Source organism: Tachypleus tridentatus, chromosome 8, assembly GCF_004210375.1.
Source record: "Tachypleus tridentatus isolate NWPU-2018 chromosome 8, ASM421037v1, whole genome shotgun sequence".
Classification (NCBI taxonomy): domain Eukaryota; kingdom Metazoa; phylum Arthropoda; class Merostomata; order Xiphosura; family Limulidae; genus Tachypleus; species Tachypleus tridentatus.
The window spans coordinates 10,212,237-10,237,435 of NC_134832.1; the positions used below are offsets into that span (position 1 = coordinate 10,212,237).

Here is a 25,199-nt window from a genome sequence, read left to right on the forward strand (position 1 = left end):
TTGGAGGGCCGGATAAAATGAGTGCGCCGGTCGTAGTTTGCCGACTCCTGTTGTCGATTATGAACTTTAACCAAGGATATCAGTCAATACCATTGCCAAATCGCGAAGAATCAATGAAACCTAAAAGCCTTGTGCCTTAAAAACATTAGTTGCGTGTGGAGTGAAAAGAAACGAAAGTTTCTGACCGCTCTTGATTATTTTTCATTCCCCTTCGGGGATGAGAGAATAATTGAACCTAAATACCTTCCAAGTATCAAGGTAGTGAGTAGAGCACTGATAGTACATTGTATAGCTTTGTGGTTAGTTTTAAACAATCAAATCAATTCAAATACTCGTTGCAAATTGACGCCTTGAAATCAATGTTGGTTTTATCAGCTTAAAATAAATAGAAATGCTAAACTTTCGAAATAGCAATAAATAAGCCTACAGACCTCCCTACTAGGAAACCTGAAGAAATTGGTACAGCAGTATAGTACTGCTACCCATCGTCTATAACAAGAAGTTAATCATAACTTCCGAAGTAGTTCAACGCGTTATGGCCCACTAGGTAGCCAACAGGGACACAACATAATAATTTATCGCGTTATCGAAGTAGCCAACCACACTTCATGTTATATAGAGCATTTTTACACTTAAGGAAAGCACCATATCCGTTAGCTTTCGTATCATGTAAAAAATTACGGATGTAAGGAGAGTGAATTATTTATAACAGAGACCATATGTTATAGCCTGTTTGTTTCTTTTGTTATTATGTACAAAGCTACACCAGAGGTATCGAAACCCAGTTTCTATCAGTATAAGTCCTCACTGTGCCACTGAAAGCATGTTATAGTCAGGAGGTTAGCATTTGTAATACATACCCCCGATACATTACATTTCGCCTAGAGAACCTTTAAAAATATGTAGTTTTATAATACAAATCAAAACTGACCATACGCTTCCTTCACTGTTACTGCTTGGGTACTTACTAACTACTCCATGCATGTAAGCTCAATACAGAACAGGACTGTAATTTACTGTGTTATTTCGATCCAAACACATTTGAATGATTAATATAAAATACTATTATGAAACAGTGTTGATCAAATGTGTCAACAATTTAGTATAATCAATAAATAGATTTGAAAATGCGCTAAAAACATAAAACACTCAAAATTTACTTTATACGGATAATAATGTTTTACTTTTACAATTTACAAATAGCCAATTTATTTTTAACGTTTCTTCAGTTATAATGAGTGAAGTCGAACTGAAGCTCAAAAGTTTGTTCATGTAGATTGAATACTAACTAAACCTATACTAACACTTTGATTTATAAACTTCTTTCTAATGTAACCCTCCAAATCCTTTTAATAAGTTGATTACCAATGCTTCATATTTATTATGGCTTCCTGTTCGAAGACTTCTTAATGTTAATTAATATAATGGCGACAATAGCGTTCTTTGTTTTCACTGCAATTTGCTAAAGTAATACAGTAAATTATGTTACGAGAAAGAATAAGCTTTTACTAAAGCCTGCCTGTAATGTCATTTTCCCCTATCTACAGCTGTTGTTTAGTAGAATTGTAAATGATAAATTAAACTTTCATTATTACTACAGGTAGTTAAGGTACTCAACTCGTAATCTGAGGGTCGCGGATTGGAATCCCCGTCACACCAAACATGCTCGCCCTTTAAACCGTGGGGGCATTATAATGTTACGGTCAATCCCACCATTTGTCGATAAATGAGCAGCTCAAGAGTTGGCGGTGGGTGGCAATAACTAGCTACCTTCCCTGTAGTCTTACACTGCTAAATTAGAGACAGTTAGCATAAATAGTCCTCAAGTAGCTTTACGTGAAATTCAAAACAAACCAAACCAAAGCATTATTACAGATATTTTAAGCTAGATAAATAAAACCCTGAAACAGAGAAAAAACATGAAAATTCGGATAGCCCAATCTGTTATGTGAAATCAATAAAACCGAAATAGCCTTTCTAAAGATAGATGTTTCAAGATAGTAATCAATTACCTTAATACAAACACTGAGGAAATAAACTACATATCAACATCAATTTTAATGGTAAACTTTTGTAGCGATTTGACTGTTCAGGTAATTCTTATTATTTTTCATAATGCCAAATGCCATAAGCATAATCAAAATATTTGATATAATTATTAGTTTCCTGGACATATTATTAAAGGTTACTGTTTCGAAGTTATTAATAAAAAAATTACATGATACAGGAAACAACGCAGATTTTAGAGTAAAATCTTCCTTCTGCAAATATAAGCGAATCATAAAAACATAATGTAGTTAGATTAATAGTGCCAGAAATCTTATTCAAATGAGTCTACTGATCAATTAACCATTTCTCAGAAATGAGTAAATCTTTATCAAATAGTACGTTTCGCAAACAAGGATATTTCATTAAAAGATATGTGAATGCTATTTTAGTCAACATTAAGATTCTTATTTTCTTTTTAAAAACTGGGTTGAAACTCGAACACAAGTAGTGTAGACGCTAATTGGGAGCTGGAAGTAAACAAACATGACCTTGATCAAATTTTCACGAGCTTATATGACGTACTAAAGGCATTGACCTAGAACAAACTTATACGAAAAACCTAGGATATTAACCTAATATGACATATATGACCTAAGGGCATTGATTTAATATGTATTTCATTTATACTGATATACCAGGGGCACACTGCTAAATGATAAAATAGGCCTACGCCATCTACTCCAAAGGGCATGAAATTTTATGACTAAATAACTATGTTCAATAAATAAAATATATTCATAATATTTATTTTCTTTCATCTATGAAAACAATTATCATAATACAAGAAGATTACTATCTTATACAAAATGCAGATCCCTCCGACAGTATCTTCATGATTATATCTTTACAGATATAATCCTAAAATGCAATATTATGTTATTAAGATAAATAAAATATCATCCCCCGTGTCACTGTGGACTCCCATTGCTAAAAAGTGGATTTCAATATTTATGGTGGGCAAAGCACAAACAACCATTGTGTAGCTCTGTGCTTATATTTTAAACAAGCAAACAATAAAATATTTTCATGAGATTTATTTTGGCTAATCATACGATCTACAAAGAAAATTGTTATGATACAAGAAGATCTTCTACATAACACACATCACTCTGAAAATGTCTTTGATTAAAAAATATTATTTTTCAAAAATAAAGGTTTCGATATTTATATACATAAAATAAACATAGCTTTATCTTATCAGATTTGTTTTGTTTCAGCTATAAGTGATGTTATTTTGATATGGAAATATTAATATACATCATTTTGAATTAACAATGAAAAACGATTTTCGTATGTCACTGAAGTTAAGTCAGTAAAGCATAATTTACATAACTGTGTACAGAAAACACATATTTGAAATTTAAATATAACTTTATAAATAGAAATTACCAAGATCTATACTAAAGTCTAACTCCTTAGAAATTTAATGATTTAGATGTTTAAAAGAATGACAATATTGTCCGTCATCTTACAATTTGGACTGTGTCATCGTTTCACAGTTTGGGCTGTGCTCTTTACATTTTTATTTCTGATTCTGTGGTTTTTATTTGTTTTAAAACTGAAGAATGGAATTTGTATGTTCATGCGATTAAGTTAATTATTGAAAAACATCTTACATTCCAAATTACACTTGTACACATCTTCCATGTTGAGAATAAAAATTATAATCTAAAAACGTGAGCAGTTTAACAATAAAGAACGGATTTTATATGTAACTAAGTTTAACAGTCAATAAAACAAAATTATATATTCATGCACTTTACAAAATTACATTGTTCTGTTATTTTAAAAATAAGTGCCATGAACATTTTTTTCAATATGGTGATATGATTCCAAGTTTTAAAATCTTACAACAAAAGTTACAGACTATAAGAAAAAAGCATATCTATCCTTTACGTAAAATCATTTCATAAGAGCGTCATTATAAATTCACGTAAAAACAGTGTCAGATATTACCAACATAATTAGATTTATCTATATTGCACTTTACACAATTGTACAGAAAACTAAATGTATAATGATAAAATTCTCAGTATTCGATGTTACCATAGGCTATTGTTTTCTGCTTCTAAGTTACTACTTTTTGTTTTCGAACTATAATTTACCTGTTCATCATTTAATTATAACAAGTAAAATTTGCCAAAAGTTGAGCAAAACGAATTCATCTGTTAATGCCATTTACACAACAATAAAGAAAACACATATTTGTCACTTACAAATAACTTTACAAATAAAACTCACCAAGATCTATACAAAAATCTTCTTTACTGTTGAATTTAATCTTTTTCACGATTTCATTATTTTCAACAGCATTTTTTCTTCACAACAGACTAAAATATAAATAGTACATAATTTGTAAATCAGAGCAACATTATTTATTAGTACAATAAATATGACTGAAAACAAACATTGCGATGTCATAGAAACACATAAATTGAGTTTATAAGCAAAGAAATATATATAACACTATACTTACATTTAAAGATTGGTCCATCATTCTTTCTTCCATGGAGTAGAACTGAATCAGTCTAACTGAATTAGTGGTGAAAGAAACAGGATATTTATATTTGGAATATTACCCAGATTTGACTAAATTTTAGATTGTTTGTTGTAGACAAGTATTAAAAATTAGGATATATCTGACCTTGTAAACAATCTTATCAAAATTTATCAGAAACAGCTAATTCGGTCGCCATTCAAGTACATAATTCGTTTTATTGTGTAATGAAACCTCAATACAGTTGAATCGACCTTTCATTTTGAAAATTATTCTAAGTTGACTGAAACTGTCTGAACTTCTGACCATTTTCAGGCACAAAATTAAGTAGAAAGTATGCTACAATTGTAGGCTAGATTAAATGACCCTTCAAATATTGAAAACATATAATTAGTGTATTGTATCATTATATAAATAATAAATAAAATAACTATCATTACTGACGTTTAAATTTCAGTGACATTAGTGTATTAGCTAACAATAAAAGCCAAAAAGGTTTTCTAAACTTTATCTGTTGCCTTATATATAACCAAGCTGAATGTCAAACACGTGACTAATGTCAGGAAGCACGTATATAAACTATATTCAGATAGTGAGAAAGAAAATCTACAAGACAAAGAAATAATAACTGTGATTGTTATTTATATAGATCCTTTAAATTCAACTGACTTATAAAGCTAAACATGAAAATAAGTGTCTTTCAGGACAAATCGTGATATATAGCAACACTGTGACATTGTTTTATATCAATTAATTATATTTTATGAGTCTGTGAAAATCATAACAGACTTGCTCTTTTTGTGATCTATATCTTCCACCCTCACCAACTGGTTTAGCCTTTGATTTGATTGGCTTATTCCTACATATTGCCTTTTTTTCATTCTTTGTTCTAGGTGTTTTCCTATCATATTCGATACCTTACATTTTTGTTTGGCATCTTATCTTTTCCATCAGTTGGAGAAAAGCTTTCAATAGGGAACGTGGACAGCTTTTAATAATTTAATACGTTCATGTTTCATTATTTGCAGTTTCTTCTTCATTCAGCTGTCATTCGGCACCTGTAGCCATTCTTCATATTTCAGTGATACTTTGACTGGGTAAGTTATCTTTTATTATTCTTTTGTTCTCTTTTCAGGGGGCTTATTTCCTTTTTTATTAATTATTAGAGCATCCCACCAAACATACTCGCCCTTTCAGCCGTAAGAACATTGTAATGTGATGATCAATCCTATTATTTGTTGGTCAAATGGTAACCGAAGAGTTGGCGGTGGGTTGTGAAGACTAGCTGCCTTCCCTCTAGCCTTACACTGCTAACTTAGGGACGGATAGGGCAGATAGTTTTCGCGTAGCTTTGTGCGAAATTCAAAACAAACAAACAACATGAGGTGAAATGTTCAATTATCACAAAGGCTTTGAGGAAAATTAACTATCACAGAACTGAGGTAAATGGCCTGGCAGAAAGATAAAGGAATAACACCCAATTAAGAAATTCAGTTTGCCTCATTGAAGTTGTTTTATATACAAGACTGTTCAGTTTAAGGGTTATTTCTTGGCTTGTTCGGTGATTATTGTTACTGATTACTTAGTTTTCACAGGGAGTATTAAAAGTACTTGTTATGAAAAGTTTTGTTACATAACTCGGTACGATTCGTAAGTTGTGTACAAAGTTTAATTGTTGTACTAGGCTTTTGCAATATTGTTGAGATCATCTTACCTGAAGCATCTCAGTTTTCTCATTACGTTTAATATTGTTGCTGCTAAAGGGCTAGATATTTTTAGCTTTTCCTGTTACGTGTTATACATATGTGCAGGTACACAAGTAAGAAAATTTAAGTTAATCAAATTAAAACTGAGATAACGTTACTGAAAGATCAAGATCTAGACTGTATTTGTACCTTCAGCTATAGAGAGTGTATATTGGCGACTTTTAAAGTGTTATAATTGCAGATTGTATTGTAATATATAGAGCAGAGAAGAATAATTCGTCTTGTCAATTGGGTTTTGAAGTAACCAGCCTATGGGGACTTTTGACATAAATGAGAATTATTTATAGCTCCGTATACAATTGGAGTAGCCTATGGGGCAAAATAAGTGAATTTATTACTAATTATATTGTGATAACAGAGTAGAAGAGAATAATTTGTCTTTACAAAAGTATTCTAAAATTAATTGAACCCACCTGTACTATTATCATTGTCTTTTCTCAAAGAATCAATGGGGCAATAATTTTACCCCTTTGAAGTCAACAAGAACTCGTTATAGCCCACTGAGTCCATCTGAGAACTTTGAGTCCGTTAAAAATAATAATAGGACTAAATGATAATCTTCTTCTGGGCAACCGATAAAAACTGTGTGGAATGTCTATTGTCTTTTTATTTATTGCCTTATCTTATGTCATGAGTCTTAAACATTTATATAAGTGAGCTGAGACGAATGTTTTTAATTTTATCTGAAGTTTTGACTTGTGTCTTTTTGAGGGTCTTTGAGTACCACGGTTACAAGATTGATAATAGATTATAATAACCAAAACGTATATAAAAATACAACTTTATTCTTGTGTCTTTTCTCTTTTGTTAGCAGGTTCTTTTAGCAAGCAATCCAACTTAACAGAAGTAGAAATGATTAGGCAGTTTATAGGAACTATTTGTCTTTTTTTTTTCTAAACATCTACATGGATATACATTATTACATGAGTAATCTAGTTATGATTGGGTTTTTTTCAATAAAGGTGAGTGTTTTTTTTCTCTAATTCAGACAGTGGTCATGGCATTAGTGTAGTACATTATTTATGGAACATTCAACATTCCCAAACATTTTGTACGATCTGTGAGGAACTGCCGAGACAATGAGTCAGAATCTCTTGAGTGTACGTTCTTGTCAAGATAGAAAGGAATATGGATTCATAGTTAACCAGCAAATGTAAAGTAGAAAAAGGTTTCTTAAATTTTGGTGTTATAAGTATAGCAGATGTGGGTACAATCATAATAGTACATTGGTTGTTCAGAATATTTGGTGGAAAAAGATCTGGAAAAGTTTAGTAGAGAAGGTGCTGTCAAGTACTCAAAATGAAGAACGTTTGTATATAGGAGTGTAAACTTATTTTAGTTGTAAAGTATATTCTGTAATTTACTATATTGTACAGTAGGTGTGATGAAATATGCAGCGTATTTTGTTTAATTTTAATGTGTTTTGTTTATGGCTTAAAAATTTATGGTTATAATATAATTAATCAAAGGTTGGAACTTGCTGTTTTTAACGCAGTTCTCTCTCATGATTTTGTTTACTTATTTGCTTCATGTGTAATTATTTAATTTTACTAAAATATATAATATATATATGCATATCTAGACCAGATAAAAGGCAGTATAATTTGTAAAACTTTTATATATAAACTATTATTTGTAATAACTATTAGAAATAACCGTTATTATTAATTGTATTACTTTTATGTTAGTATATTAAAATATATCTGTATTCAAAAAAAGTGTGTGTATCAATCTTGTTGACAAATAACATAAATTTGACACATATCAACATTTAATTAACTTTGAAATTCTGATTCAAATTTTCGGTTGTTTGAAATAATAATATGTAACATGATAAAGCAGAGATTAGTCCAAGGCACAGTGTGACCAGGTGGTTAATGCACTCGACTCGTAATCTAAGGGTCGCAGTTTCGAATCTCTCTCACACAAAACATGCTCGCCCTTTCAGCCATGAGGGCGTTATTATGTGATGGTCAATCCCACTATTCGTTGGTAAAAGAGTAACGCGAGAGAGGGATTTGAACACGTGACCCTCATATTACGAACCTGGGTTGTAATATAACTAAATATAGATTGGAAAAATATGATTATAAGCTTAAAAATTACATGATGACCGAAATTATAGTAACACTACCCTTGGTAGCACAATCAAACTATAGTAACCCAATTAAACACGTAAGTAAAAAATTATAATAAAATGAATATTTTTTTAATAGCTCTTTTACTGTAATGCTAAACTTATACAATCAACAAAAATACAAACAATAATTTGGTGAAGGTCTCTTCTTTTTTCTCTATCTTTTTTGGAGCTTTCTTCACATACATTTTATTCTTGTGCAACAGTCCGAACCTGTTGGACAAGTGCTTAATAATCGTTATGAGAATCAGTTGTATGGTTACTTAATATTATCAAACCTGCTTCTTTTATTTAAATAAACAGTAAAATAGATAGCTTGTTGTCACTATTTCAATCTTTTCCTCTGAAAATGAATTCAAACTAAGCTCAACTCACCAACTTTTAAATGATGCCAAAGGAACTGACTCGATTTCCAGTTTTGCACAAAAGTAAAGTTTTTTACTCAGCTCCTTAGTGAACCCGGTTATTCTGTAAAAGTACTTTTATGTGGAGTTCATAAAAGCGAACCACAAATTTGTCATTTATTCACATTGGAGCACGTAAATAAATACACTTGCCAACGACCGTTCGTAACTTGGTTAAAGAAATTAAATTAGCATCACAACAGCCTTGCATATGTGGGTCATAAGCCCACTGGTTTTTTTAGTTAAAAATATAGTTTACAACAATATAAAATAAGTACACAGTAAATCGTAGTAGGAATTACTGTTAAAGAAATTATGGAGTCACTGATTACAATAATAATGGCAAATAATCAAATTAAATAAAATAAACCTTACATTAAAATTATAATAGTTTTGGAGAGGTCGGACATTGTAACGGTTACTAGAAGGCCGTTTGTATTAAAACATTGGGTGAACGGAAGGAACAAACATAAAAAACAACATAACTCTGAATTTATTTGTCATTTTTCTTGAATGTGGTTTTTATCCTTTAGTTAGCACTAAAAATTCTATGAGCTAATATAAGCATTGTTTAAATTACGTAATGCTAACTGAAGTACAGTTAGATTTATTTATAATTATGTATACGACCGTGAGTTCCAAACTTTCAAAGTTGTTTTACTCTCACTTGATACAAGTGTAGAACAGTAAAAGTTGAGCAAATAAAACACTTTGATAGTTTTTTGGTGTTCACAGTCGTTTCATTTATTCATCAATAAAAACAACAGTGACATGTCTGTGGATCATGGCCAGGTTAAGTGTTTTATTGGCCTCAGTCTTTTCAGCTTATAGAGGCCCCCTTGAGACAAAACCTCTGCGTGCAATACATTTATAGTAATTGTTTGAGAATTCCTAATTAGTGTGAAACCCTGGGCTTCAGCCCGATAAGTCCATGTTTCAATCCAGGATTGCTGCGGGCTTACAACGCTAGCGAATAGATAGCCCACTGTGCAACTTTACGCTTAATTACAAACAAATAAAGTTATTCATTTCAAATTATTTTCTAAATTTTGCATTGTTGCATTCTTGGGCATGCTCGATCCACCTGCTTAGAATATAGTCTGAATGTTTGTTTCCAGAAGATAAATCAAATGAAATGGGAAAAGGTGAATTTAATTTCCAATTTGAGGGAGAATGTAATTTTCTTCTTTTCTCTTTTGCACGATTGCGGTTTTTTTATGATATTGACCAAAGTGATGATTTAATAGACCAAGGTTTATTTCCAATAGTAATCCTTGTTTTGTAAATTTCAGGATATTTATTTATTAAGTATTCATTGTTATTGCAAATTTAAAGCGTAAAATAAACGTTATTTGTGCAAGATATTCTGTACTATGGAAACATATTTTACGAACATTTCCTTCGCCACCTTGTTGACATCATTCTTGTTTACGTCAGTTATCTTATCACCAATGTAGTCAAGAGAAACGAAATAGTCACTTTAGTGCAGAACTTGAAATTACTCACGTTCGTGACGATGAATCGAGTGTACAGTTTGTTCTAAATTCCAAAGATCGAAATTTGTAAACGACCGCATTAGTTTTTAGTACCGGTACCAGATGAAAAGCATATACCGTATAAACAGTATTGTTGTATGTACCATCAAAATGATAATATACTTTTTCTAACACAAAGTGATTTTTTATTCAGTAAGTACCGTGTTTTACTATTTTTTCGTTTATATCGCGTACTTTTATTTCTTTGCATAATTTATAAATTTATGATAATGTAGGCCTAACTAGTTTAAGCAGTTAACTTCGTATGGAAAAAGTAATCATACACAGGTAATGTGTTGTAAATAATTTAAGTAGTAATTCTAATACTAATAGCCATGCTTGAAATCAGACTGATCATAGTGTACCGAATCTAATCACTTTCAATTTCTATGCAAATAACTTTGACAGTATAATAATGAACAAACAATAGTGATACTATTGACATGCTTAAGTTGTAAGACAGTTAGGTGCAATTGATATTTTAATTTTTTAATCCAATTATTATTAGGCTTCGTAATAAATACATTTGTTGACTACTAGTACTGGTCTCCCCAGGTAAATTTACAGATATTTAGCTAACATTATTTTATAGTAATTATATTAAATTTTGTAGGAGTAATAAGTTTATTTCAAATGTGGCCTGAATGTGTCTAACATGCTAACAATTGTTTGGGAAACAACTGTTTATTTTTTACTTTGTGTAGGTGCTTGCAACTTGCACAGAAATGTAGGCCTACACAAGCAACATTTTGGTATACCTTTGAATAAAAGGCAATATCATATTATACAGACTGTAAAATATAGGTAGTTAATGATAAGGTTGTATGTGTCTTGGCAACAATGGAGGAATTCGCTAAAAACATGAGTAGTGAGTACAAAAATAAGATGATATATGCATGTCCAAAGCAATTTGCTATGTTTTTGAATTCAAATGGTGAGTGAAAGTGCACTTCAATATTGATTCAATACTGTATATGTACTTGTCTGCCTCTTGCTGATTCTGCCAGTTCACTTCTTTTTAGATCTTTTTCCTATACTTAGCAGAAAGCTTGCACCAAATCTTTATTACAATGTATCTTTCTGAAGTGTTCTTTGAAGAAGAAAGATCCCATTTGTTAATGAAGATTCCATATGTTGAATGTTGATAACAATACAGTTTTGCTAATTGAACTAAACCTGTTTACAAATGAAAGTGAAACTAGAACTGAACTATGAATGTGTCTGATTAGTATTACAGCTCTTGAAGCTTTGTATCATGAAGAAAATCAAAGTGTTTTATCAAATGAAATTTAGGTCATGATCAAATCTGTTAGTTATTTTTTCCATTTTGAATTTGTTAACAATAACCAATTTTGTAATTCAAGCTGACAACAAATTGATTTAACTTCTCATTTATAAGTGTTGGATGTCTATGTAATAAAATAATGTAATTCTAAGATATTCTATTAGTGTGTATGTAATGTTAGTCTAGGCAAATTAGGTACATTCTAGCAGCGAGTAGGATTGCAAATCATTACAATGGTGTGTCAAATGTGAAGGGAAAAATGATTATTGTTTTACACTTTACATCATGTATTCTGTTTGGTTTCTTAATTTATATTTGATCATTTAACAAAAGTTTTGTTTGTAAAAGCACATCTATATGATACTCTTTAAGAAATCAGAAACAAACTTAAGGGGAAAGAACTTCAAAAACTTCTTTTGGCATTTTTCATAACAATTGGGTATTCGAAACTAATATTGATACTTAGCTCCATTGCTGCAAAACTTTGTAAAAGAACATTGAATAAAGTAGTATATAGATAAAACATTTTGATAAGTTTTAACTCCTTATTGATATTTCTAACAAATCTTTATTGGTCCTTTTTAAGTTTGCAGTAAGATAATAATAGTATCTTGACCACCCAAGCTGCTTTTAATAGTTTTACTCAGTATCAGAGCTCAATAAATTTGACTGGGCATGTAACACACGTAATCTTTGTTCAGATGCTGTTTATATCAGCATTTGTCAGATAATTATCATAGTGTATGTGTATAGCCTTATTATATGTGAAATACTGAGTTAAATTAGTCATGCAAGATCAAATGTTACATTCAAACATATGCTTTGCATTTTATCTTGAAAAAAATAATTTGCTCTCACAAAATGCAAAAGTCAAAATTCTAGATTTTAGTTGAGTGTTCTCAGGTTTGACATTTTGGTTTTAATTCTGAATACCAATGTGTATTTCCACCAGTTAAACAAATTACACTATATTAATTGAATGTTTTTGTTTCTTTTTTGACATTTATACAATCCTATTCAAGAATTATCTATATTAGCCATTTCTAATTTTGAACAGATAGTCAACAGCATCTGCCACAAATTCCTATGCTAAATTTATCTGACTGAATGGTGACTCTTGATACAGTCACAGTATCAAAGTACTACTTGTGTTTCTATGGATATCTTATTTCATGAGAATGAAGTAAAGAGTGAACACAATGTAAAATTCAAAAGCATAATCCTTATTGAATGAGATATACAAAAACATGGCAGGTGTACTTGTTTAGATGATGGACTGTTGCACATGTTGGATTGGTACTATTATGTCAAATTATTCAGATTAAAATCATCTTTCAGTTTGTTTAAATACAATGTTCCCTATTTTACACATAACATCAAATTTATCCAGAATAACCAGTGCTACCAACATGATTGGTCATTTTCATTAAAGTATATAGTAAGCCATAATTTACAGATATCACCCGACTTACTATTAAATGACACTGCTGTTCATTTTATTGCACAATGTGCAGTATTATGGTCATTCTACTTGTGGACAAATGAGTGTGAAAATAACAGGCAGCTAGATTGACATCAACTTTACAACTTTCTTGACCAATATTATGCAAACACTGCTTACTCACAATAACTAATGAACTTAGATTTAATACTATCTTGATATTAAAAGGTATAAAAATATCATGTTTTCTACTTTTAATATCAGCTGGTTGTGAGTGGTCTTTAAGCATTTACGGTGGTGGAAGATATCATGTGTATAAAATTTATTGGCTTTAGAACTTAAATTCATTCAGTGCCAGTTTGAGGATAAACCTGAAGTAATGGAGAAAGGAAAGCAGATGGCTTCTGCTAGTTACTACTACTCTCTGTAGATATAGGCAGCAAGCACCCATATGGAAAGACCCTGAATCATGGGGCAGTAGTAAGCCTCTTTTAGCTGGAATGTTTTTTATATTGATGGTCAGGCCTCACAATGAAACGTGTGATTGTGTAGGGTTGTATGATAAATTGTTTGAAGCTACTAATCACTTGTCATCTTGAACAAAGGACAGATTATATGCACCCAGAATTTGAAGTTTGTGAAAGCATCTATTGCTCTGTATCTATGACATCTGCAATTTCTTGAAGTGTTTTAGGCAGGTAACTGCCTGGAATCTGCAGATTTGGAGGGAATAATTCCAACGCTTAAATTTTTGTTTGGACAGACTAGTCCTGGATGTGACTAAGAACAAAGATCAAGAGTAAAAGAAAGGAATTAGATGCAATTGATTCTCAGTTGTGCTGGTGATTTGGTGGTGTGGAGGATTGCCCATTTTATTGGGCTGAGTAGGTTTGATGAAGAGTGCCACCAAGGATAAGGTCACATTTGCAGGTGATCTATGATGATTGCATTGTAATGCCTACCTTGCAAAAGCAACAGAAGATTGTGAGGATATCCATGTGTATCCCTTTAAGAATGGACTTCCTGGCAAAGCCATGAAGCACAACCTGAGTGTGGGTGACATCCTCACCTTGATAGAAGTAGTTTCCTTCATGAACTAGTATAAAGTTATAAATTCAAACCAGTCATTAGAGAGAAAAAAGTATGTAACAATAGCTGCAATTGCTATACCTCTGACAGACTAACTTATTCAGATACATCCACCACATGAAATTAGAGATGTACTGATGGTTAAACAGCCATCCACACATCCCAGCACTATGATATCATCACACTGGTTTCCAGTAGATGAGCAGAACTATCCAGGTGCAATTGCAGCTAATGCCAATGATGCTTCCACCTGGCCATCATTCAGAATAGAAGGAGCAAAACATCTGTGATCTAGTAGACAGTGGATGAACTGCCAATATTTACTGATTGGAAAATATGGCAGTGCTATTGGTTTCAACACGTGCCAGCCAACTAACAGTGTTCATACTTTTCTGTGCAGTAAGATAATCATAGTTATTAGTAACATCCAACAGGTCCAAGATAAACAGCTGCAGAAAGCTAATGGAATCCAAGTAAGGTTTGGGAAAAGAGAGCAGTGTCCTTGTGCAAAATAGTTTAGTGGTCAGCCCAACTCCCTCAATGATGGATGGAGGTGGTATGTATTAGGTCATTTCATATGAAATGGTTGAATTTTGCTTAGTTGAAGAGTGACTGCAATTAGGATAAGTTGGATACAGTGACTTGACTGTATGCTATTCAGTATTGATGAGTGTGCTGTACTTATCATTTGTCTGTTATGCCAAGTTGTATTATAATTGTTTTTGTGTTTCTTTGGAACTCTATACAAGATGATGTCTTCAATAGAATTGAGACTATTTTTTTGTGTAAGCTCAAATTGGGAAAAAAATGCAGCCAAAGCTACTAAGAAACATCATTTTGGGGTTTGGACAAGGGACTACTTCTCAACAAACTATTTGAGATTCGGTTTCAGAAATTTTGTCCTGGCAGTATGAACCCAGAAGAAAGCCTCAATCTGTTGTGAGTGAAGAAAGAGTAAGAGTTATTGTGGAAGCTAACCCACAAATGGCAGTTCAGGTGCTTGCAGCAGACTTAGAAGTTTCCAATGCAACTGTTTCTTGTCATCTGGCTGCAACAGGAAAGGTTAAAAAATTGGACAGATGAATACTGCATGAATTAATCAAAGGGTGAAACTGATTAGGAACAAGAGGGACTCATTCTTGAAGTGAATTGTTACCTGCGACAAGAAGTAGATCCTACATGACAACTGGAAGAGATCAGGACAATTGTTAGATGCAGGTGAATCTTCAAGATGTGCCAAAATTGCCTTTTGCACCCAAAAAAGGGTATGGTAATAGTATGGTGGTTTGCAAAGAGAATTATCCATTACTGTTCTGCAACCAGGTGAAACAATTACAACATGATCTTACTGCCAACAAATTGATAAAATGCAGCAAAAATTAACCACAAAATAGCTATCATTGGTGAACAGGTATAGACCAATTCTGGTGCAAGATAATGCCAAATCCCATACCTCATAAATCACCACTTCAAGACTGAGAGAATTGAAATATGAAATTTTGGAGCATCCACCTTACTCACCTGACCTATCTCTAACTGATTATCACCTTTTCTGGCACTTGTAGCTGTTTTTTCAGAACATAACATTTTGGAATCAGGAGACTATTGCCTTTGAAAAGTTTATTGTTTCCAAAACAGCAGAGTTTAATAGAGATGGGATATTTTCATTAGTATTCTGCTGCGATAAAACCATTGCAGCAAATTGAGCATATTTTGATTAATAATATCTGTGAGGATATAAGGGCAAGAGTTCCTGGTTGCTCTTATAACCTCACAGGTAATAGATTGTTTCATATGAAATGATATGCATTATAAGGGTAAGAGTTCTTAGTTGAAGCAGGAACAACTAGAATACTGATGAATCTCATAATATATCAAGCCCTCAAAATATAAATACCATTCTGGTGAGTGGATATTGACTTTGTTGAACTTATGATAGACTAGATATTAGAAGACAAAGATCTCTGGCTCTGTCTAGGAAATTTCACTCACACAATGAAGGTAGTCATTTCCAATGTCAGATCTGGTATTGAAATCCTCAAGGTAGATATGGTGTAGAAATGATAAGTTCCAATACAGTCACTTATCTCTTTTCACAGTTACAGCTATTTTTTACTTCACTGCTTTCTAATGTATAAATTTGCACTTACCACAAGCCTTGAATCTTTCACTTAATTTCATGTGGTTCATCTGCATTTAAGTGTGCGACAGTTCTCCATCAATAGGAATGTAACTAACACTCATATTGCAGTTGACTCCCTCTATGAATGTGAAGCCAGTCTTCACTCCTCAGTTTGGCATGACAGATAGTCATGGGCTTAACTATAAACAAACAAATTATTCATTTTAATCATTTCATAACTTATGCATTGTTGTCATGTGGTCATGTTTACCATTGATTGGGCATACTCAATTCATCTGTGAAAAATATGGTCTCAGGGTTTATTTCCAGTTGTCAGGATGGGATGTGTGCTGAAATAAAAGAAGATCATGGGCCATTAGTCTCAGGAGAAAGAGTTATGTTTTTACATCAACCTTTTGGAGTTCTGTTCATTGGGCAGTGGTTCATTTTCTGTTATCTCTGAGTGGCATGACAATTATGGTTCATTTCAGCAACTTGATAGTAGTCAGGGTGGCATTCAATCCTGGTCCTAATTTTTCTACACTCTAGATCTTTCTTGGCTCACAGCCATCAACTTTATTTGCTGGCCTGTCACATACGGAGTGCTCTTGATCTTATTGCAGATTGTTTGTCTCATCCTGATAAGATTTTACCTGCAGGGCGGCCTCTCAATTGAAATATTTCAATGACTATGTTCTCAGTTGGATTCTTCTCATCTGGATGTGTTTGTCATTCATTTGAATGCCAAGCCTCCCCCTGTTTTGGTCCCCACTTCTATGCCATTTGGCTTTGGCAGTGGATGCGTTGAGCCAAAAATGGATGGACCTCTTTCTTTATATGTACTTTCCAATCTGTCTTCTACCCCACATAATTTTTCTCATTTAATCTATTTTATGTTAGATTCTTTTTGTGGCTTCTTTCTTCCTGGCTAAGCCTTGGTTTCCATCCCTGTCCCTTCTTTAGAAGCAACCTTCATAACCTTTCCCTCTCTTCTGGTACCTTTTCTGGCAATGTCACTCAGGGCTTTTCACCTTTCTCTTCCCACCTGCTAGTTCCTTGCATATCAGGTCCCTTGCATAGGCATCAGGACTATCCACACCTATAGTGTCCCTGTTGTCTCATATTGTCTGTATATTAATGCAAGTGGAGAATATCCTGTCATTGGTTTATCCAGCATGGATTTCCCCTTTTCTCATGTATCTGATTTTTTACATGGTTGTTTGAAAAGGATATTTTCTCTTCAACTATTTTTCCCATTTTTGCCACATGTTTTCCTTTCCAATTATTTCCCTTCCTTCCATATTCAGTATTTGATCCTACTCTGATCTGGATCATCTCCTATGTCCAGTCTGTGCTTTATGGTGTTATGTGTTGTGCACGACATGCTTCTGTGGCTTTTTCTCCTGTTTGTTTATCTACTGAAAACTGTCCATTTCTCTTGATATATCTTCTATCACATTTACCACTTGGTTATGTCAGGTTATTCTTGTATAGAGTATTTTTCCCTTTATCCTAAATCTTGCCAGTTGTTCTTTGTATAGTCCCATCATTTCACAAAACCCTTGAACTGCTCATTTTTGTTATCCTTTGGAGGAGATTATCCAGTCTGGCATGTACACCATTCCCCACACTTTTGAGTCACACTACTTGCACTACCTGGCAGTGTCACTGTTCTGACAGGTATCTTCCCTATGTTGTCTCACACTATCTGGTCTTATCCAAGTCTGTATATCAACGTAAGTGGAGAATATTCTGTCTTTGGCTTATTCATATTTTAGTACAATTCTGAGTGGATAAGTTATATTTTATTTCTTTATATTTTTTTAAAGGGCATGCTTTATACATTAGGATCCAATCCACTTTGTGTTGAGTGGTGTCTGTTTAGGAATATTGATATCCAAAATCTGTAAAGGTCTACCATGCTCACTATTGAGATGGCATGTTACACAAGACTACTTGCAGGTTCTTCTTCACACTGTATTTTCTCCTAAATATGTTTGTATCAGACTGTATGCTTGTAAACTAACATGAGTAAAGCAGTAAAGCATTACTGCTCATCTCTAATGTCCTTTAAATTGCTGAATTGGTAAAGGTTTGTATCTGTTTAAAAATAGGGTTTTATGGTCACTCATTGCATTTTCTTTGATAATGTATTCCTTTGGACTCTCTCACTCATTTTTTCCTCTTCTTTCTGTGTATTTACCCCTTACCAGCTCTTAGCTACTGGGGTGGTTGCATTCTGCCTGTGTAGAAGTTGTGACAGCCACCCTGCAATGGGTCTGATGTTTTATTCCACATGTCACAAGCTTGGGACAGAATTTTCCATCTATTTTGCAGTTTGCCCCTCCAGTTGGGAACCTCCTCCCTCCAAATGCCACCCAGATGTGAGTTCCTGAGTGATGAGGTTTGGTTGGAATTGGATTAGCTAGCATAATCCTTGTAAGTGGATTGGGAACTTTTTCCTACCACAGAATGGATGTTACATCCTTAATGCAGATCAGTTTTGGGCTTCAACTGACCTTCCACAGTCAATTTCCATATTCTTGATATTATCCAGATGTACATTCCTGGGATTTATTGTTATGGGTTGTGCTGGATTTTCCCACAGGAAGGTTTAGATTTTTGGAATAGAAGGTTCTCTTTCCTTCTGATTCATAGACCTGAGGTAAATGGTTGAGGGCACTCCTCTTGCCATGGGCCAGTAGAGTTCTTCATAGTTCCACTGGTGTGTAATGGAGTTGACCTACCATTTATGGTTCGATTGGCCACAGCCACTCTACACACATTTCTTTTCCTTAAAGATTTGTATTTGTTATTTTTTTTTTTGGCTTTATGTGAACAAAGGGTATATCTGGTTCAGATAGTAGTCTTCCATGAGTGTGTTTCCTTTCCCTAAAGATAACACTCTATGAGTGCTCTTCAGACACTTTTTGAAGATGCTCACCTATGTAATTTTACATCAGTCCCTTCACTGGCCCAATGTGAAGGGAGGCAAGTAATTGTGTCCAAAATTAATATTTTCCTACATGGAAAATATATTTCTAATAGAACAGGAACAAAAATACATATTGGAATGTGTGTGGTGTATCACCACATGTATTGAAACCCAATTTTTAGTATTATAAATTGTCTGACTTACCAGTGATGGTTCTTTCCATTAGTATATCAAGTGTGTAATATTTTCGTTTTTTGTTTGGTTGCTTTTGAATCTGTGCCTTTTATGATGATGGGAGTAGGTCTCCCTTCATCTTATGATATTGAAGGTCATGCAGGAAGATTTACTACTGAGCTACATGAAGAGAATGTTATGCCTTCTCTGTCACACTTGTAGAGCAACATGATTTCATCTGCCACTGTCAAAAGGAAGTGCATTTAGACTCTTAGATAATATACACACTCATGGATATGTGGGGCTCTATAACAGAGTCTGTGGTCAGTCTGAATAAATCACAATTTTCTAAGACTTGTCTGACCCTACCTGAGGTATTTATCATTCCCACACTTTTTTTTAGGAAGTATTTCAGCATTCACCACATAACTTTTATGACAAGATGGGACAATTGTTAGCATCCTCCTTGGTTCAGTTGTCAGCTTCAATACTTTTCTTAAATTCTTGACTTTATACTGTTAGGATTTGTTGGACAGGTATGAGTTGTTGGAGGATGTGTGTCTACTTGTTACTGTCTTTCATGAATTTTGTGAATCCCTTTTCTCCAAAGAAAATGTGAAGTTAGCATGTGAGCAATTAATCTTAACAGGTGATTTCTTTAGCACTCCTACGAAAAGTGGGGCCTAATAGGCCCCAGAGCAACTTGAAAGGTTATTAATATTAGGCTAATAATTTTGTATTTAAATGAAATTGCCATTTAAATCCATTAATGAATGGATTAACGAGATTCCCACTGTCCCTATCTACTATCTAGCGAAACCACAGCCAGGGGAACGGGCTTGGAGAAATCAGGACTAGAAACGTCTTTTCGTAGGAGTGTTAGTGTGTTTCACAGCTGTATTGTAACAACAGAGATTGGAAAAATAAAATAATTTTTGTCAGTTTGGTTGTAAAGTAACTCATCCTGCTTGACTGTTGATGAAAAAATATTTTTTAAAGCTCTGGATACAACTTTGGTAACCAACAGAAAAAGTTAATTTCGTGAAAGTGTAGTTAAACTGTGTGATTGTTAATTTAGCTGTAATGGATGATATTTTAAAGTGAGCTTCAAGGTTTAACAGAGATAAGGAATATACTATGTCTTATTAAAGGGTGTTCTAAAGTAACTGAACCTACCTCTGTGGACTTTGATGAAAAGGAGATGGTTATTTAAAGTTCTGGATACAACTCTGCTAACATACGGGAAAACATAAGTGAATTTATTACAGACTGTATAGTAAGAAACAAAGTATAAAAAATAATTCATCTTGTCAGTTGAATTATAATGTCATAAATGCCTACTGCAAAAGTATTCAAACTTATACAGTTAAAACCTTGACAGTATGTCTTTGGGGTCTGAGGGGACTTGACTCTGAGAATATTTGGATATATGGAAAACCTTTACCACAAATCCATGGGTACTACAGGTTCTTGCTTCAGAATTAATCATTCAGTCCACATTGCCACAACTGCTATTTTTCCCTTGAGCAGTGTTTCTGCCTCTCACAGGTTCTCAGATTTTGGAACCTTGTTCTACAGCCATCAGAGATTTGTGGGCCATGGGGACAATGGAGAGAGTCATTCCAGTTGTTCCAGGGTTTTATTTCCATCTGTTTGTTGTGCATAAGAAGATAGGAGATAGGCATCCAGTCATCAGTCTTTCTTGTATAAATCAATTTCTAGACCCTCATATTTGATGATGGAGTCATTTCACACACTGCATTGGCTTTTTTTTTTTACCAGGACTATGAATAGTTAAGTTCAATGTTACCAACACCTATTTGTGCATTTCTGTAAGGGCTTTGTCCCACTACTATCTTTGCTTTGTGCACAAAGATCTGGTATTGCAGTTCAGGACTCTGCTCTTCAGACAAGTATCAGCCCCATAGGTTTATGCTGAATTGTACAAACCTGTTCTTGTCACCTCCAGTTCCTGGGCCTGGGTTTACACCATTCCATGGATGTTAAGCTACTACTGGCACCATCTCATCAGTTGATGGTACATCACACCCAGATACTGCTTTCCAGAACAACCAAAACAAAGCTGAGTCATCTCTGTTCCCTCCAACACTATGTATTATCCATCTGGATGTCTTTCTCCACATGTATCTCAGTTGGGCTCAGTTCATTCCCATCCAGCTCCACACTATGGTTTAGGCAGTCCATGTCTCCTTTTCCCATGGTACTTTATCTTTCGGGGATGTGAGCATTCCTCATTCCTTTTGGGATGAGTGCACAGGAGATTCCTTCATTGATCTCTGCATGAACAATGATTCACTGGATTCTTGAGTTTCCTTATTCAGGATTGACATCATCAATCTCGAATGGTGATTGGATTGGAATAATACTACAATCAGTGTTCCTCTGCCACCACCTTGTCCAATGCTCCTGGATGCCTTGTTTCAGGATTGAGGTGCATATCTTAACTCTGTCAGCATGGGCTTGGTTTCTGGAACAGACCTTGTAACCATTTTGTGCTTGTTATAGTTTTCATGCTAAAACATTCAAATTTGGCAGATTATCAGCAAACATTACAGGCTTTCATATAAAAGATTTTAGATTTTGTTTATTAAACCTTAAGGTCTGTTAAGCATTGTTTTGTTCGTGCTTTTTACTTTTTTCTTTTGCATGTTGTCTATCCAACATTCCAATTAATTTTCATTTCAAGATTAAAATACTTTTATGCATCAGAAAGTTTTCAAATTTTAAATGACACATCTTTATAATGTCTAGATAGTTACCAAACATTTCTTTAAAAAAAATTATATTCCATTAGTTATTTTCAAATATGAATCTCTGTATGGGTTCAGTCAATTTGAGTGATCTTGTAATCACCATAAACAATTAGGAAATATATATATTTATTATATTGATCTTTCAGTAATGCCTGGCTAAGAACAGAGAAATTACAATGGTGCAGTGCATGTGCACTCGTATTACAATATCCAATAATATATAACTGATCCGTAGCTTTTTACAAAGTAACCTGTCTTGACCATGTTTTAGGGGACTAGTATTTTGTAAAATACAGTTACATTTCAATTATTGGATATTATATAAGTATATAAATTATTATTATTTACAAATAATTTCTGAAACTTATTTTTTTCAAAACATAGAACAGTAAATAACGAAGTAAAGCAAACAATTATCTCTTCTAGTTATGACCTTTGTACTCATTTATTGCTTGTTTTACACTTTGAGGATGTGAAACAAAACTTTTTTTAGGTTTTATATATATATGCATTTGAAATAACCAAAAATAATAAAGTACTGTGTTGATACCATAGATTTCCACTATAATTTATCAAGCTTAGTAACTGAGCTGTATGGGTATAAAAAAATATAAAATTTCGAGCAGACTAAAAACTCAACTTACCAACTTGAAGATATATATCAAAGATGTCATCTGTGTGTAAAAATGGCTGAGAAAGCCAGTAGGGGACATTTTGAACTTTCAATTGGTTACTCACTTGTCATAAACAGAAGTAATTGTATATAAGGTAGCATTTCCAAAATGAGTTGGGGTCTTGGTTATAAAGTTTTACACATTGGGGTCTTGGTTATAAAGTTTTACACATTGGGGTCTTGGTTATAAAGTTTTACACATTGTTACACAACTCCAGCAGCCAATTAGCAACTCTTATAGAATTCACTATCACAAAAACTAACTTTATGTTCAATAACCAAAACTACTTACAAATAAATGGCCTAAGTATGGGGAATCCCATGTCACCAGTTTTAGCCAACATTTTTATGACGCAGATTGAATTGCAAGTGATCAATTCAGCCTTACTCCCACCACTATAATGGAACAGGTATGTTGATCATACAGTTGCAGGATTCACATCTACAGAGCATACACTTAGTTTTTTTCAATCACGTTAACTCAATACACTCCAACATTAAGTTCACCTAGGAACAGGCTAACCAAGTAGCATTTCTTAACCTCAACATCACTAGAACTGATACACAATTCAAAATAGAAATCCATAGAAAAATTGCCTATACTGGATTATACATTCCATGGCACTCAGAGCATGAAACATATTAAGAAACCAAATAAACACAGCCACAAAACTATGCTCATCCAACAGAATAAAACAACACTTCATCAACTTCAACAAATTTCTCCAAAAAACTGTGGAAAAATTATATGCACACACCTAGACCAACAACAAACAAACAACTGTAAATCCCAAGATACAACAAACTGCAAAACCTTATACTGCTGCATACCATATGTTCCCAACATCAGCAAAAAAATTACTGACATTTGGAAAAAACTTTAAAACACAATATTCCAGTGAACACCAAATTTATTCAAAAACCAGGTACAAAACTAAAGTTCATACTATGTAAAAACTACACTGACGAACACAACACTTACCACAAATCTTCCCAGTGGACAATTTGTTCTCAGTCCAGTATAGAGAATATTAAACACCAAAATTTAAGGTTGTAGGTATGTTTAATTTACTATTGATAGAGGATCTAAAGATAACAGAATAATATTTGAAACACCTCTTCAAGTGAACACTTTTGGACTGTCACAAAATTTGAAAAGAAAAATGAATGCAATAAGTAGAAAGACAAAAGAGAAGGTAATTTCAACCAAGAATAAGAACTTTTTGTTCAATACAAGGAAAGTAAAATATCAGCTTGAAAGCATTAAGTTATGGCTATTTTAGAGCTGAAACTGAAAAGATTTTGGATCTTATCAATGTTATTAAATGCATGGTTAAACTGCTTCAACATTATATGTAGGACTATCTGAAAGTATTGTCAAATTCTTCAGATCATAAGAAAAACACAGCATTCAGATGTGATGATTCACAGACATATATGATGTTATAGAGAATTGAACAACTGTTTTTCAAGAAATAAATTTGTTACAGAACTTTGCTGGACAACTTGTAAATGTGTATTTAATATGTTAAATCATTGTGATCTATATTAATTGGACTGGACAGATTGACATTTGAATTTTAAGTTCTTGCTCATATTTGAGTGTGTAAACTGTACCTGGAAATTTCTCTGGCAAATAAAAAGTAGTCATGTAAGTTGCTTTTAATTTTGTGTGCACAATCATCAACAAATTTTGACTTAAACATAAAATTTCAGTTTTTTTTCAAACTACAAACAAGAGGAGGATATATCTGGTTGATAAAAAACTAGATTACATTACCTAGCTTGAGAATCTAGCTGAAATATATTAATTATAAACATTAGTTAAAATTTCTTTTTTGAATTACAAGATAATTTTTTTAAAAATTAAGTTAATCTATAGTCATATTCTCTACAGCCATTTGGTTTTAAGAAATTTGTTGCAGCATTTATGTGAAATTTATACCTGTCACCTCCAAGAAACAAAGTGAATGAACAATTTATTGTATTAATTAATCAACAATATATTCATTATAGTTTTTGTTTTGGACTCCTGAATTGTAGCACAACATAAGGCACTTTTTATCTACTTCAACTACTTAGCTACCTACGAGCATCTGCTAATGTTCTTTCACTTCAGAAATTATTAGCAGAGTACATTTAATTCAGGAATCAAATTATTAATTTATTTTTACTATAAAATACACATAATTTTATAAAAAGTGTCCTTTTTTAAAAATTCAGTTTGTGAGATATGGATTGTTTAAGCTTAAGGTATTTTTTGCAAATGAAATTGGAGAAATAATTTCTTCTTGTAATTGAAATCCTAGTTGAGCTGT

The 25,199-nt window shown here is 33.0% G+C and overlaps 1 protein-coding gene across 5 annotated transcripts in view; it reads left to right on the forward strand.

The window, feature by feature from the left end:
• Positions 1–10,173: 10,173 nt before the first annotated feature.
• Positions 10,174–25,199, forward strand: part of LOC143258511 (uncharacterized) — a 72,684-nt gene continuing 57,658 nt past the window's right edge. Inside the window, exon 1 of one of the 5 annotated variants that reach the window (XM_076517582.1) lies at positions 10,174–10,541. The gene's annotated coding sequence lies outside the window, so the exon portion shown is untranslated. The remainder of the gene's footprint in view (positions 10,542–25,199) is intronic. The other 4 variants (XM_076517583.1, XM_076517579.1, XM_076517581.1 and 1 more) reach the window with 4 other exon arrangements.